At 40.5% G+C, this 17,804-nt stretch overlaps 1 protein-coding gene across 4 annotated transcripts in view; it reads right to left on the minus strand.

The window, feature by feature from the left end:
* LOC132402205 (rab GTPase-activating protein 1-like) overlaps positions 1 to 17,804 on the minus strand; it is a 570,990-nt gene that overhangs the window by 315,718 nt on the left and 237,468 nt on the right. The gene's annotated exons all lie outside the window — the stretch shown is intronic.

Here is a 17,804-nt window from a genome sequence, read left to right on the forward strand (position 1 = left end):
AGGAAGAATGATGCCATTGTTAGTAAAAGGATCAGGACAAGTGCAGTATATCCCTTGGGGATCCCAGGACCTAGAAGGGCTGAAAAACACTCTGCCCAATCTACATGTAGGAGCAGGGAAATGGATTAGAGCCTTTGAAGAAGAAACGGCGGGAAGATTATTGGCTATGGGAGATTTGAAGGCACTATTGATAAGGTTGATGGGAACCAAATTTAACGAACTAATGGAAATGGCTAACATAGTAAACTCGAACGACCCAAGAACTGATGGAGATGGGTTTGACAGAGTGAGGCAGAGGGTATGGCAGGCCCTCAGAAAGCTTTATCCTCCCAAAGCGGACCCCAAAGCCTCAAAAGCGGATCCACTGGGAGACACTGAAAACCCAGCAGCTTACGTAGAAAACCAGTTGAAAAGGTGGAGACTGGAGACTGAGCAAGAGGTGGAGAATAGCTTATTTATGACTTCACTGTTCCGACATAGCATTTTGGATGCAATGCCTCCACAAGTAAAATCCAAACTGGAGAAAGTGGTTGGGCTAACGTCAAAGACCCCACAAGAATTTAGAGACCACGTAGTCCATGCGGTTGAGAAATACCGAAAAGACAAACGAAGGTTGGCTGAGCAGCAGGAAGAGGTGCAAAGAAAGTTAATACAAATGCAGCTTGAAGAACTCAAAAAGAAGGTAAAAGAGAAAAGCAAAAAATGCTGCCAGCAACCACCGGTCCGAGTACAGCCATTGAACTGGACAAAGCACTGCTATATGGGGGAACCGATCATACTGTAAGACAAGGGCTGGAAAACCCCATGCCAATAAACGTCTTTGGGGGAGCATTCCCACAAATGCCCTATCAGGAACAGTCCAAATTCAAACAGCCCAGACAGGACTGGAAGTCCCAAGGAGGGGAACAGAGGAGCTACGGGCAGAGGGGACCAGTGAGAAAACAGGGGGAAAGAGAGGTAGAGAGATTGTGCTGGGAATGTAATCAGCCAGGTCACATGAAAAGAGATTGTCTGTTTACACTATGGCCTGTCACACACCAGCAGGAACCGATAAGAAGGGAACTAACGTTTAGCCAAGGACCATTTAAACATCTAGTGATCGATTACGTAGACATGATAAAGACACATGCTGGTAGTAATTGATCGATCTAGCAGATGGGTGGAGGCGGTACCTTCAAAAGATCAAGGGGCAAAGACAGTGGTAGAATGAAGTGATCCCAAGGTTTGGAATACCTACAGAAGTTAGCTCAGACAATGGTTCAGCTTTTATCCAGAAAGTGGTCAAACTGGTACTACAGGCGCTGAGGATAAAGCAAAGATTTGGATGTGCATACCACCCTCAGTCGCAGGGCATGGTAGAAAGAATTAATGGAACCCTGAAAGCCAAACTGAACAAAATTTGTGCAGACACTAAACTTAATTGGGTCGATGCTTTACCGTTAGCATTGATGAGTTACTGCATGCAAACTAATTGAATAACATGCCTGACACCTCATGAGATGCTTACATGCCAGTGCCGTATAAGGGACCTAATTTGGAACAATTGGAAATAGAATTGAAACAATACATGCAGCAGCTAACTATGATACATAGGTCTATTTATGCACAGGAAAAACAGAAAGAGCCGGAGACCGTACAAGGGGAAAGACCGATCAAACAGGAGACCAGGTTTACGTGCGCGTTTTTCGGAGAAAGTGGAACTAGCCGAGAAGGGAAGGACCCTTTACAGTGACCAAGGCATCACCCACCGCAGTTCAGGTAGAAGGACGCTCCACCCGGTACCATCTGAACCATTGCACGAGGGCAGTCCTGCAAGGGCAACCAGGTGAAGTGTCCGAGGTAAGTGATGCGGAAGAGCAGTTAGCAGGAAACAGACGGGGAACAAGAAGCTGACACTGCACCGCAGGAGTTTGATCAATTAGTAAGGGAAATTTTTGATTCTGAGGACGGGCCTGAAGACCCTCAGGATGTGGTGGTGGATAGTAAGGCTTCTTCAGATAATGGGGTTGAGCTGGGAATGACCAGTCGTGCCCCTGGGGACAAAGCACCCACATACTCCAGTGCAGACTTGGGAACTATTAGTGAGGCAGATATGGAATGGGACTGGTAACCTACAGAAAAGTAGTAAGAGGAGCACAACACTTACCTCCTCACCATGGTTAAAGACACGTACTAATCAGTGGTATCAATGGGCAACTTACACGGCAGGAATGATGAAGAGACAGAATTGTTACCTGTGCTCAAGGGAAAGCCCCACTCGGCATGTAGTTCCCATGCCTTATAACTCCTCTACTTGCACGCGGTGGCGAAGAGAGCACAGGGAACAATGCGAACAACAGTGTCCAGGTCCGGTTAGGGCTTGTTTCATGAGGATTTGTGTTAAAGCAGATCCCTGCTATCAAAACTGTATGAACAATGCACCAATGTGCCCCTATTGGTGTATGCTATATCAGGCTTCCTCGCAGTTTGATCAAAGCAAGCTTGCCTCTGAATGCAATTACAGCAGACCATGGGCTATAAATAAAAGAAGCCAGACACCTACACTGCAACAGCTTATTATGCAGGACCATCTGAATTAAGAATGTTTCATGCGGGTGTGCACTCACCTGGTTGGCCACTGCACTCAGACGTGGGATGTAACCCCAGGTAAAAGACACTTGACGGGTTCCCCTCCTAAGGGTGCAATGGACTCTCAGACTATCCCATTAGCAGACACTTGTTGGCTGTGTGGACAGGAAGGAGGTCTGAGATCTACGCTCCCCCTCAATTGGGCAGTAACATGTACGCGTGTCATGCTGCTTCAGGAAGTTATAATGTCCCCTGAAGTACAGTCCAACGCTAACTTCCCTGAGCAGCGGACTCTGCTATGGCAGAAGAGAAAATATGACCCGGAACCGACAATCCGGATTGACAGTATAGGACAGCTGAGAGGTATACCTAACGAATTCAAGGCACGAAATGAGATTGCTGCAGGCTGGGAAGCTATCATACCTGTGATAGGGGTAAGCAAAAATGTTGAATGGATAAACTATATATACTACAATCAACAGAGATTCATCAACTACACCAATGATGCACTGGAGGCCTTAGGACAACAGCTAGATGCAACTAGCAGGATGGCGTGGCAAAACAGACAGGTACTGGATTGGCTTTTGGCAGAAAAAGGGGGTGTGTGTGTAATATTTGGAGATCAATGCTGCACTTTCATACCAAACAATACTAGCCCAGACGGGTCTTTCACCAGAGCAATGAATAAATTAAAGAATCTGCGGACAGAGGTCAAACAGAATGCAGGATTTGGACATCAGTTCTTTAACTGGTTAGAAAGTGACTCGGAGGATGGGTGACTAAAATGGCAATAACTGTCAGTATTGTATTGTTGAGCTGTGCGCTTGTGCTGTGCTGTTTTCTTCCTTGTCTCAAATCTCTTGTAGTGCGTGCTGCAACCAAACGATTTCCGATGCTCGTGGCAATTACTGAAGCAAGCTTAGTGGAGAAAGAAACACCGAAAATGTATCATTACAGCCTACAACACCTGCAGGATGAACAAGAGCAAAACGACAGTGTGGGAGTAGATTGTAAGGGCTTCTGAGTCTTTTTCCCTATCTCAGGTACAAAGGGACAGGTTTTTGGCTCAGCGGCCCAGGGTAACAGGGAGAGAATACTTTGAGGTCTTGGCGCAGAAAATTATAGTTTAACCCGAGATTTGGGAATAAGTGCTTGAGTTTATTGGGGCTTTTGTGCGCAGACTCTCAGTCTTTTCTCTGTGTGAGACCCTCTGGGTCTCAAAGGGGGGATATATTGGAGAATAAAAGTTGCAACTTGCTATTTGCTAGAGAATGAAATCCTAAGAATGTAGAAGACCATGTTGTCTTAATAAGAGGAAGCTAAGAGATGTAGATTAGAAAATCTGAGTTTGCTATTTGCTATGCATGTACCCAATTTAGTAGGAGAATGAAATATTAAGAATGTAGAAGACAATGGTGTGTTAATGAAAGGTAGCTAAGAGATGTAGATTAGAAAATCTGAGTTTGCTATTTGCTATGCATGTACCCAATTTAGTAGGAGAATGAAATATTAAGAATGTAGAAGACAATGGTGTGTTAATGAAAGGTAGCTAAGAGATGTAGATTAGAAAATCTGAGTTTGCTATTTGCCATGCAGGTACCTAATTTAGTAGGAGAATGAAATCCTAAGAATGTAGAAGACAATGTGTTAATAAGAGGTAGCTAAGAGATGTAGATTAGAACATGATTAAGTTGATGGGTAGAAACAATAGTGGCGGATGTACGTGTGGTACGCAACTATAGACCAATTGCATATGCTAATACAACTAAACCAGGAGATTGCTATAAAACATGCTATGTCCACGGATCGGTGGTCAATCAGCGACTAGCTCAATGACTGTCTCAGCTTTGATTTGCAAATTAAAGTTTAACCCTTCTTGAAGAATCTTCTGCGTCTCCTAATCATTTGTGGGGCACGAGAAACCACGACAATGTCAGCTCAATCCCCTGTCAGTTTTCCCCATTAAGTTATTCTCCCAACATTTTGATCACTCCCCCAGATTCTACCATTTACTTACACACTGGGATAATTTATAACAGACAAATAACATCTCTGGGATGGTGAGGGGAAACCAAATTATGTGGGGAATCCCAGGCAGTCATGCAGAGAATATGCCAATTCCAAACATACAGTATCCAAGATCAGGATTGACCCCTCATCAGGAACTGTGAGGTTATGGTTGTTCTTTGTGGAAAAGATTTACTGGAAGGTTCAAAGTTAATTTATTATACAGGTATGTATATGTTACCATATATTACTTTGAGATTCATTTTTTGCAGGCATTTAGAGGGATAAAAGAAATACAAAAGAATTTACAAAAAGCTATACATAAACAAAGACAGACTAACACCCAATGCACAAAAGACAAACTGCAAAGAAAAATAGTGAGAACATGAGTTGTAAAGAGTCCTCGAAAGTGAGTCTCTAGATCATAAAATCAGTTCATAGTAGTGATGATTGAAGTTACCCATGTCAATTCATGAGCCTCATGGTTGTAGGTTAACAATTGTTCCTGTGCTTGGTGGTGTGGGTCCTCAGGCTTTTGTACCTCCTGCCCAATGGTGGTAGTGAGAAGACCTGTCCTTGATGGTGGAGTTCTTTGATGATGGATGCTGCTTCCATGTGGCAGTGTAAAAATATATTCCAATAGTGTGGAGGGCTTTGTCTGTGATAGATTGCTGTATCCACTACTTTCTGTAGCTTTTTCTGTTTATGGACATTGGGTATTTCCATAATGGGTCATGATGCAACTAGTTAGGATACTCTCCACTGTGCATCTATAGAAATTTGTCAAAGACTTTGGTGACATGCCAAACCTACACGAACTTGTCATGCTTTCTTTGTGATGACAGATCCTCTGAAATGTTAACACCAAAGAATTTAAATCTATTGACCCCACCTCTGTTCCCCTAATAAGGATGAATAAAGGTACCAGTGATCAACATTTCTGTTAAGTGGAAAGAAAAGAGCGATTGGGCTTGTTCTCTTTAGAGATGTATTTGCAGTGTACAGAATTTTGAAGGGTCTTATAGTGTAGTAAGGAGAAATAATGTACTGGAATGAAAGTTGAAGATAATAGGGGGAAAAAAGACAGATTTGTTTAGACAACACTTTCAAAGGTGAAAGAAACCAAGAAAAATATTCAGGAAAAGGAGTTGTGATCAGGAAATCACTTCCAGTGATAGGCAGGACTAATTGTAACTTCTAAAATAGAACCAGATATACAGTCAAGCAGAGAAATACTAGAGGGGTGTTGGAAAAGAGCGGGAAAGGGAACTGATTAGGTGGTACTTTTGAGATGCTTGGGAAGGTCTGCTAGGCAAAGGGGTCCCTCCTGTGATGAATAGATGAAAGATCAGCTGATATAATTGGGTGTTTTCTTTGGGAGAACTCCCCTCTACTCAATCCATTCTTAAGCTCTTTTACATTATTTATACATGCCTCCAATGCTATTACCACCTATTATGATGAGGTATTGGTCTCAGAGCAAACATAAAGCAGAGACAGAAATCTGAAAAGGAATTTGAAGTCCAAGATTAATTACCTAAGCTGCAGTGTCTACATTTTATTTATTTGAATCTGGTTTTAATGAATATATTAGCAGGGCACTCCAGAGCAGTCTGCCCTGAAGCTGAAGCCATTTTCTGAACAATTCAATTGATGACTGACCCGGTAAGAACCTATATAATTTTTACACCTGATTTATGAGACCTTTCCTCGCTGCATGTTTGGCAAGTGGAATGCAAATGATAAACTGACTGTTGAAAGCTTGTGTCACAAAATTATGTAATAGAAATATTACATATTATGTAATAGAAAAATTATGTAATACTTATGAAAGATACCACACTGGCATGGACACCCTGACATTGGTGGACCAACTGCTCATTTCAATTATAAGTGGCTCAAACCACAACTCTCTAAAACTCTAAAACTAAATAAATATTCAAAGAGCATGAAGGTAAGGACAATGTGATTAGAATTGGTAGCTGCTGTGATCAAAAGGAGATTCCAAACTTAAGAGAGCCAAAAAAAGGGAAAGGCTTTGCTACGCAGAATTCAGGATAATTCTAAATACTTTTATACAAAATTATAAGAAAAAGTTAGAGTCTTATACCATGGAAACAAGCCCTTAAGCCCAACTTGCTCATGCAGACTGTTACAAAGTGAGCTAATCTGATCTGATCAGTCCTGATGAAGTGTGTCAGCCTGAAACATCAACTGTTTACTCTCTTCCATTGATGCTGCCTGGCCTGCTGAGTTCCTCCAGCATTTTGTGTGTGTTGCTTGGATTTCCAGCATCTGCAGATTTTCTCTAGTTTGTAATCCAATCTGCCTGCATTTGGCACAAAGCTCTCTAAACCTTGTTTAAGCATGTACTGTACTTATTGAGATGGCTATCAAACATTGTTAATGTGCATGCTCATTCTAAATATGCACCACCCTCTGCATGAAGAAGCTGCTCCTGATGTCCTTTTATATCTCCCATCTCTAATTTTAATCATATACCCTTGTGTTTTTAGCACACCCTCTCTGGGAAAAACACTGCTTTCACCCAGTCGGGTCATCCGTCAACCTTCTACGTTCCTGGGACCAAGAGAATAGATTGCAAGGGAAAGAATAGGTCCCTTCAAAGAACTAAAGCTAATCTATGTGTGGAGCCCAAGAGACATGAGAGAGATCCTAAATTAATTGTTCTCATTGGATGCAGAGGGAAGTTAGGGCATGAGTAGAATGACACTCCGCAGCATATCTGCTTCTGGTAGAAGGAAGTGTTAAAGTTATTGGAACACAATAATTTGGAAAGATCTACAGGTTCAACACATCTATCGTAAAATGGCAATGAGAGAGGAGATTTCTGGGGCCTGATTGGGATTTATGAGATAATATACTTTGGGTGGTCAAATTCTATTAATAAATATTTTGTAACCCTGATACTGAGAAAATATCAGGGAATTTAGGCAAGTTGATATACAAAGGGATATAGTGCTGCAAGTTCATAGCTCCCAGAAAGTTGAAACACATTCAGATAGGGTAGTGAAAAAGGCATTTGGGGGACTTCCGGTAAGATGGCGATTGCTTAGCCGCTTCCAACTTTTGCTCCGTCATTCTCCCTATCTTTGCACTATATGTCTCCATTCTTAAACCTTAGTTAGGAATTTTATTAGGTCTCTTCTACTTGCCTGTGAACACATCTATCTTATAATGTCTACCAAAAGCTCCAAATCCGGGAAAAAGGAAGCTACGGCTCTGCCGACTGAGATTCTCGCTGCTCTGGAACAACATCGAGAAGATATTTTAAAGGAATTTAGAACTTCTTTCAACCAGCTGGATGCCAAATTGGATCGGATCAACACTAGAGTGGACGAACATGCTGAACATTTATCTCGCATTGACTCGACCTCTGAAATTTAAAATGCCGTGGTCCAATACCTCGAGACCCTCTATTCCAGCCTAGAGGAGAAGAATAGTAAACTTTTTTCCAAAATGGTGGATCTTGAAAACTGGAGCAGATGTTGCAATCTATGAATTCTTGGTTTGCCAGAGGCCACCGAACAGGGTTCCCTCGTGAAGTTTTTTTCCAATTTTCTCTGTGAGTTTTTTGGGAAAGAATTTCTTCCGAATCCACCTGAGCTTGAAAGGGCACACAGAGTCTACGTTCCCCACGCAATTCTGGGTTCCCGCCCACGACCGGTAATTTTGTGCTTTCATCAATACCAGGTGAAAAACCGTTTGATTATGGAGGCACGCCGCAGAGGTACTTTTGCTTTTCAAAATTCGTCATTCGTTTTGTGGAGGATTATGCCCCCCAGGTTCTGAAGATGTGAGCTGAGTTTAAAGGTGTAATGAAAGTGTTTTTTGATCGTGGACTTAGACCCTCCCTTCGTAACCCAGTCAACCTTCGAATTACGCTTGCTACTGGAGAATATAAGTGGTTTAAGTCAGTGAAGGAGGCTGAGGCATTTGTTGGAAGTCTTCCGGCTATCCAGTCTTATTTGGAACCTGGTCGGACCTTCTAAAATGGTGGATAAGTACCTCTCGTAGTAAAATTATTTTTTCTGGACTCAGACTTTACTTGAATAACTCAGACATTATCTATTGAAACTCTAAGGGCTGTAGACAATCTCTCCCTGGACGATGCGTTTTTTCTAAATTGATATTCTGTGCTTAATGTTTCCCTGCGGACGTTTAGATTGTACTTGTGTATTCTATTTTATTCTTGTATAACTTTATCTATAGAGTTCTACAATTGACTAACTTGTTTTGGAGGTTTGGAGTTTTTATTGAAGGCCTCCCTGTTGGTTGATTTACAGTTTAAGTTTTGCTGCCTTTTTTTTCTGTAAATGGTTGATAAGTACGCTCCTCGAATCTATAATTTCCCACTTTTCTCCCTCCCTTTTTTTTCTCTTCTTTTAACCTTCTATAACCTTCTATTTTTCGTGGGTAGGTTAGTTTTGGTTTTCCTTTGATTTTCTTTGTATTAAGTTTTATACTTCTGCAGAAGTTGTTCCTATTTGTAATTATGTTTTTTAGTGCATAAACTAGTTACCATTTGCTATAGTATTTATACAGAACTGTTGTTAATGACACAGATCTGGAAGTCATATTTGGGTTAATCTTTTTGGTAGAGCTAGCTGCTTTTTTTGGTAGTCGTCTAGTTTTGGGTTGCGAGAGTGGGGTGGGTTTTCCAGTTCTAACATCACTCACTGTTTCTATTGCTTTCCCTTGTTACTCAGGACATGGTTATGTTTTGATTCTACGAATCTATGTTTACATCTCTGCTCCCAGACTGTTATTGTACTGCTTGACTTTTTATATGCCTGCTGCCTTTTATGCATTAACAATTGATAATGGCTAGTACACTTAAATTTGTGAGCTGTAATGTAAAGGGATTGAATCATCCTGTTAAAAGAAGGAAGGTATTCTCACATATTAAACAACTCAAAGCTGACATTGCTTTCCTTCAAGAAACTCATATTCGTTGTTCTGATAACTGCCGGCTTTTGTCAAAGTGGGCGGGTCAGCATTTTCATTCATCCTTTGCTGCTAAAGCTCGGGCGGAGGGTCTCCATCCTTATTAACTCAAATATTCCTTTTGAACTTAATAAGATATCTGATACAAATGGCCATTTTATTATTGTTTCTGGTAAACTATATAATACTAAAGTTGTACTAGCAAACCTGTATGCCCCCAATTTTGATGATGTTAATTTTTTTGAACGTTTTTTTTTCCTCACTACCAGACTTAAACTCATACTCTCTTATACTGAGTGGTGACTTCAATTGTTGGTTAGATCCTAATTTGGATCAATCGTCCTCTGTTACTAGACCACCTACTAAATCTGCCTTAGCTATCCAATCGTTTCTAACTATAGTATCTCTGATATATGGGGTTTCCTTCATCCTACGGAGAGAGATTATTCTTTTTTTTCACATGTTCACCATACCTTTACTAGAATTGACTACTTCTTACTCGATAACCAACTCATTCCATTTGTCTATTCTCGTGATTATCAGAGTATACTGATTTCTGACCATGCCCCAATTACTCTCTCTTTAAACTTCCTGGTCTCCCTCAGAGGAATAAACACTGGCGGTTTGATTCGACTTTATTATCGGATGATGATTTCCTAAAATTTATTAAGGATCAGATAACCTTTTATTTTAACACTAATACATCACCTGAAGTGTCATCCCAGATTGTCTGGGATGCCATGAAAGCATATCTGAAGGGTCAAATAATCTCCTATACAGCAAATCTTAATAGAAAGTCCTGTGCAGATCGATTAGACCTCATTAACCAGATTAAAGAACTGGCTCAACTGTATGCTCAAACTAAGAATCCTGAACTATACAAGAAGTGTGTAGAACTTCAAACTAAATTTAATCTTCTGTCTACTCAACCTGTCAAACGCCAACTTCTCGAAAGTAAGAGTCGTTTTTACATTCATGGTGACAAATCTGGTAAATTTCTAGCCAATCAGCTGAGGCGTTCCAAAGCCAAGCAACATATTACAAAGATCCGGAAGGAGAAGGGAGACTTTACATCAGATCACTTAGAAATTAATGACGCATTTAAAAATTTCTATTCTCGACTTTATTCCTCTGAATCTTTGAATGACAATATCTCTGTTGATCACTTTTTAAATAATCAGAATATTCCTTCGCTTTCATCTGATTTTAAAGCCAAACTTAATGCGCCTATATCATCAGAAGAAATATCTTTTGCAATTTCTGCATTGTCCTCAGGGAAATCTCCTGGACCTGATGGGTTCCCCGTAGAATTTTATAAATCATTCTCTTCACTTCTTTCTCCTCAGTTACTCTCAGTATTATCTGACTCGTTTAATTAAGGCAAATTGCCACTCTCTTTTAATGAGGCATCTATTATCCTTTTATTAAAAAAGGGTAAAGACCCAACAGAGTGTTCCGCGTATAGGCCGATTTATTTGCTTAATCTTGGCTAAGGTTTTGGCTTATAGATTAGAAACTGTTATTCCTTCTATTATCTCTGATGACCAAACTGGTTTTATTAAAATCCGTCTCCCTTTTTTTAACATTCGGCGTTTAATATTTTATATTCACCTCCAACTGGGATTCCTGAATGTGTTATTTCCCTCGATGCGGAGAAAGCATTTGATCGTATAGAGTGGAACTACCTTTTTGCAGTTTTAGAAAAATTTGACTTCGGTCAAAGTTTTATCTCTTGGATCAAATTGCTGTATTTGTGTCCTACTGCCTCTGTTTTAACTAATTTTCAGAAATCCCAGTTATTTAAACTCAAACGTGGCACCCGTCAGGGATGCCCTTTAAGTCCCTTTCTCTTTGATTTGGCTATGGAACCTTTGGCGATAGCATTTCGAAATTGTCCTGAATTGACCGGGATTTGGAGAGGGGGTGTTGAGCATAAAGTTTCTCTTTATGCTGATGACTTATTACTCTTTCACTCAAATCCATCTACATCCTTACCTCCAATGTTTTCACTTCTTGACCAGTTTAGCCAGTTCTCTGGCTATAAACTTAATTTACATAAGAGCGAACTTTTCCTAATTAATAAAGAAGCACAAGAATTAACATTTCATGATCTCCCTTTTAAAGTAGTCCATAATCAATTTACCTATCTTGGGATTACAGTCACAAGGAAGTTTAAAGATCTCTTTCGTGAAAATTTTGCCAATCTTTCATATACTATAAAACAGAGTCTGGTACAATGGTCACCTCTATCCATGTCTTTGGTAGGTCATATTAATGTATGTTCTCCCTAAACTTTTATACTTATTTCAATCAATCCCAATTTTTATTCCTAAATCTTTTATTGATACCTTAGACTCTATTATTTTGTCATATCTGTGGAAGAATAAGCGCTCTACAATTAATAAATTCTATCTCCAAAAACCTAAAAAAAAAGAGGGTGGCATGGCTTTACCTAACTTTCGTTTATTACTGTGCAGCCAATATACGTTGTGCTACCTTTTGGTCTTTTTTCCATGGCCAACCCGAGTGCCCTAATTGGGTGGCAATGGAGTTGATCTCCACTAAAGAATTATCTATCTCTGCACTTCTTGGCTCTGTACTCCCTAGTACAGGGGTGGGCAAACTTTTTGACTTGTGGGCCACAAAGGGTTCTAAAATTTGACAGGGGGGCCGGACCAGGAGCAGATGGACGGAGTGTTTTGGTAATACACCTCATAAGAGAAAATAAAATATCATGGGATATGTAGAAAACATGTGCTTTAATTTCAATTGAAAATGAACAAATGCATTACAACAAAATATCTGTCTTTGAAGTCCCATGGTATTTAGCTATTTATTGAAATGACTTTTAAAACACTGAAAATTAAATGAATAAAATACAGCTTTTTTAATAGTAACAGTTATTATTTTAAAGCACTGAAAATTCTGTTATCCTTCAAGATATTATCATCATCACTCTCCTCCTGACTGTCTTTATTTCAAAAATGGTAGGAGATGCAGGTCTACCTGTCCTGCTCCTTCTTATTCAATTGTCCCCTGTGCCAAAACTCAACAATGACCAGCACAAGGAGAAAACAGTGACAGCGCGCCAGTATGTGGAGCGCGTTATTTGATCTGGAGCGCATTTTTTATTTTGAGAACGTACATGCACCTGCGCACTACTCATGTCCATCACTTAACAGAAATGACATGTAACATGTAAGGTTTATTGAAAAAAATATTTTCAAATGCATTTTTTACATAATACAATGAAGAAACTTATTTTTAATTTCAGTGGGAACAGTGTTGTTGGTCTCCCTTTTTAGCCAGCGCGTCAAAGTCTGGATTTAGTTTTGTTGTGGCGATTCTCAGGATGGATCTGAGGTGTTGGTCAGTTAACTTGGATCTGTGGCTGGCTTTGCTGATGTTCATGACGCTGAACGCCTGTTCACACAAATAGGTCGAGCCGAACAAAGAGTAAAGCGCAAATGTGGAGTAATACGCTGCACCTCAACAAAGGTCAATGTATATAGAGTGCGTCATTTATTGGGAAAACGCCAGAATTGCGGGGAAAAAACGTTAACAAGGTTTATTAATATAATTTCATCAAGTTCTGCGGGCCGGATTAACAAGCCTAATTAAAATTAAATTAAAAAGATTAAAAAGCATATGGCCCCTGGGCCGTAGTTTGCCCATGCCTGCCCTAGTAGTTTGTCCAGATTAATAGTTAATCCTCTTGTTAGACACACTTTGCGTATATGGGCTCAGTTTAGGAAATTTTATGGTTTCCATGGTTTTTCTGTTTCCAGCCCTGTGTACATAATCACCTTTTTTTACCAACTACGTATGACTCAGCATTCCATGATTGGTATAGGAAGGGCATTAGACATTTTGAAGATCTTTTTATTGATAATCGCTTCGCTTCTTTTCAACAGCTCTCTGCTAAGTTCAATCTGCCCAATGCTCATTTTTTTAGATATCTCCAAATTAGACACTTTATTGTTCCTTTAATTCCTAACTTCCCTGAAATGCCTGAGAAAAATGTTGTGGACTTATTTCTTTCCATTAATCCACTAGGTAAAGGCTTAATATCAATTATTCAAGATAAATTAGCAGCCTTACGACGTGCCCCTGTGGATAAAATTAAAATGGCATGGGAGCAGGATTTAACTACCTCCTTATCTGATGAGACTTGGGACTCAATTCTCAAATCGGTTAATTCAACCTCTCTTTGTGCTTCGCCATTGCCTTTTACAGCTGAAGATTGTTCATAGAGCCCATATGTCTAAATCTAAATTATCTCGATTTTACCCTAACATTAGTCTGCTTTGTGATAAATGCAAAAAGGGGCGAGGCCTCTCTCATTCATATGTACTGGTTTTGTCCTAGCTTGGAGAAATTTTGGAAAGATGTCTTCATAACGTTATCGTATATTCTGAATCACCATCTAGAACCAACCCCTTTAATTGCTTTGTTCGATTTCTGGGGTGAGACGGATTTACGTCTGAGTTCGACTAAGTGTCGAATTTTATCTTTTGCGTCTCTCCTGGCTAGACGTTTAACCCTCCTTAGATGGAGAGATGTTGCCCCGTCCACGCATGCTCAATGGCTTAACGATATTATGGCCTGCTTGGACCTTGAAAAAATTCATTATTCAGTTCTTAATTCGGATTTAAAGTTCCATAAGGTCTGGGGACCTTTTATTGAGTACTTTCATAACCTTCCTCTTAACTAAGGTTTTTTTTCGGTCCCTTGCTTTCAGCTCCTTTTCCTTTTGGTAGTAGGCATTATTATCTTCTGTTGCTAAGTGTATTCACAGTTTGGGGGTTTGATTGTCCTGATTTATATTCTCTATATTGTGCTGTGGTTGGTCTGGAGTCTTTTTTTGTGTTGTAGGGCTTGGGGAGGATACTAATTTTACTTGTCTTCAATTTGGGTGCTTTTTCAATTATCTTTCTTTATATCATATTGTTATTGTATGCTTATTTTTGCACTGTATCAATGTTCTTCATTTTGATCTGTTTTTTTTTAATCTGTAGTTATGTAGAAAATGTATAAAAAAACTAATAATAAAAAAAAGGCATTTGGCATGCTTGAGTCCACAGGCTGAGGCCTGGAGTATAAGAGCTGGGATGTCACAAAACATTGGTTAGACTGTAGAAACATAGAAACCTACAGCATAATACAGGCCCTTCGGCCCACAAAGTACTGCTAAACATGTCCCTACCTTAGAAATTACTAGGCTTACCTATAGCCCTCGATTTTACTAAGCTCCATGTACCTATCTAAAAATCTCTTTAAAGACCCTATCGTATCCACTTCCACCACCATTGCGGACAGCTCATTCCACGCACTCACCAGTCTCTGAATAAAAAACTTACCCCTGACATCTGCTCTGTACCTACTCCCCAGCACCTTAAACCTGTGCCCTCTTGTGGCAACCATTTCACTTATCCAACTTGATGCTTTCCAAAAGCTCTAGCACATCCTCTTTCTTAATATCTACATGCTCAAGCTTTTCAGACTGCTGCAAGTCATCACTGCAATCACTAAGATCCCCTGAATATTTGCAACATTTCTTCTGTACTTTTCCGAGAACATCTGTTTCCAATTTAAGCCTCCAATTTCCTGCCTGATAACCTCATAATTCCCCTTACTCCAATTAAACACTTTTAAACTTATCTGTTCCTATCTCTCTCCAATGCTATTGTAAAGGAGATAGAATTATGATAACTATCTCCAAAATGCTCTCCCACTGAGCGATCTGACACCTGACCTGGTTCACTTCCCAATACCAAATCAAGTACCGCCTCTCCTTTTGTAGGCTTATCTACATATTACGTCAAGAAACCTTCCTGAACACACCTAACAAACTCCACCCCATCTAAACCCCTTGCTCTAGGGCAGGGGTTGGCAACCCGCGGCTCTTTTACCTCTGTGCTGCGGCTCCCTGTTGTTTTGGGAAATAATTGGTCAGTATTTAATTAAAATGTATTTTATGTTAGTTTGTTAGTTTTTGAAATGTAATTCTAAATTTGAAGATTATGGTGATCTTGTACAATCTAAATAAGACGTTGTGGCGACCCATTTCCTGGCACATTGGAACTGGCTCACAATTAGCCTGCGTTCAGGCTAAGGGAGATAGCCTACGGGGGTTTGTGAGTACGTGTCTTTTGCAGCATCCGCGCCCATGGGGGCCGGGTTGAGGGAGGCTTAAAAGCAAGGCTGTTTAGTTCAAATAAAGTTATTCGACTGCAGTTTACTGACTGCGTGAGCACACCGCTACAACGCGTTTTTATCGCTATTAATATACGTCACCACTGCCAATACCTGACACCCGTCAGTGCGCGATTTCTTTAATTTTTCGATCCAAGGTAGGCCAACTATGGAGAATTCTAAAAAAAAGAAAAGTGACTGAAAAAAACAGAACGTTTAATGATACGTGGACAGATTCATTTGCTTTCACTGTTGACGAGACTGGTTTACCGGTATGCTTAATATGCAATGAGAAACTAGCAAACAACAAAAAGTCAAATGTCACAAGGCATTTCCAGAATAAACACGCAGCCTTTGCTCAAAAATATCCGGATGGAGCTGAGAGAAAAAAAGCCGTTTCAGAACTGACGCGGAAGGTTGATCTGAGCAAAAATCATTTCAAGAAATGGATGAAGTCTGGAAAACCAACGACATACGCTAGTTATATTGCCGCTCAGGAAATAGTCAGGCACTGGAAGCAGTTTACAGATGGTGAATATATAAAAGAATCTTTCATTAAGATTTCAGACTTTAAAAACAAGAGTGAAATTGTGCAGAAAATCAGGGATATGCCCCTCTCTGCAAAGACTGTCAAAGACAGAACCATAAAAATGGCAGAAGACATCACAAGACAGCAAATTAAAGACATCAATTCAGCTGTGTCCTACTTGATTGCCTGTGACGAGTCTAAAGACAAAGGTGATATTGAACAAATAGCGCTGTTCTGCCGGTATGTAAACCCTGCCAGGCCACAGGAAGAACTGATTGAGTTGATACCTCTAAAAGACCATACATGGGGGGAGGACATCTGTGAGGCTGTCTTGAATTGTTTAAGACCCAAAGGAATAAAGACCACCCACCTGGTGTCAGTAGCTACTGATGGGGCACCGAATATGACGGGAATGCACAAGGGATTTGTGGCTTTACTGCAGAAGTCGCTGGGCAGAAAGCTGCTGACTTTTCACTGCATCTTGCACCAAGAGGCACTGTGCACTCAAACATTTCCTCCGGAATGCACAGAAGTAATGGATGTTGTCATTCAGATTGTCAATAAAATAATGGCAAAAAGTTTAAATCACCGTCAATTCCGTTTGTTACTGGACGAGCTGGAAAGCGCATATTCTGATCTCCTGTTGCACAACAAAGTCCGGTGGCTGTCCAGAGGGGAGGTGCTGAAACGCTTTGTCGCGTGTCTGGAAGAAGTGAAAACTTTCCTGGGCAGCAAAGGGCTCACCTTTCCTGAGCTGGAACAGCCAGAGTGGCTGGAAAAGCTACACTTCATGGTAGACATGACAGCGTACCTGAACACGCTAAACGCAGCTCTTCAGGGGAAAGGACGTACAGCCCTACACATGTTGGAGGATGTTTTGGCATTCGAGCGCAAGTTGACAGTGCTTGCCAGAGATTTACAGAAAGGCACTTTGTCTCACTTCCCCAATTTGAGAGAGTTCAAACAAGGTCACGACATGATAAATTCGGAGTATTTACATTCTGCAATCATCGCAATGCAAACATCGTTTGGGAAACGCTTCTGTGAGTTTAGAGAGGAAAAAAACACATTATCCTTCCCGGTCACTCCCCTAAGCATCGATCCTTCCCTACTGAATACGACTGCATTGGCAGGTGTGAGTAAACCTGATCTTGAGATGGAACTGGCCAACATAGCCGACAAAGACATATGGGTGTCCAAGTTTAGACGCTTGACAGCAGACCTTGAAGATGTTGCCCGTCAGAAGGCTGTTCTTGCTCAGAATCACAAATGGAGTGATATTGAAAACCTTCCAAAACCGGACAAACTTGTGTTTGAAACATGGAATGCTATCCCCGACATTTATGCAAACATTAAAAAGTATGCGCTTGGAGTCCTGTTGATCTTTGGATCCACATATGTATGTGAGCAGGTGTTCTCCAACATGAACTTTATTAAAAACAAACATCGTGCACGCCTCACAGATGACAGCTTGTGATCCTGTATAAAGATGCAGGTGACGTCATACAGCCCTGATGTGCAGATGCTGTGCAGTGAG

Source organism: Hypanus sabinus, chromosome 11 (genome assembly GCF_030144855.1).
Source record: "Hypanus sabinus isolate sHypSab1 chromosome 11, sHypSab1.hap1, whole genome shotgun sequence".
Taxonomy (NCBI): Eukaryota; Metazoa; Chordata; class Chondrichthyes; order Myliobatiformes; family Dasyatidae; genus Hypanus; species Hypanus sabinus.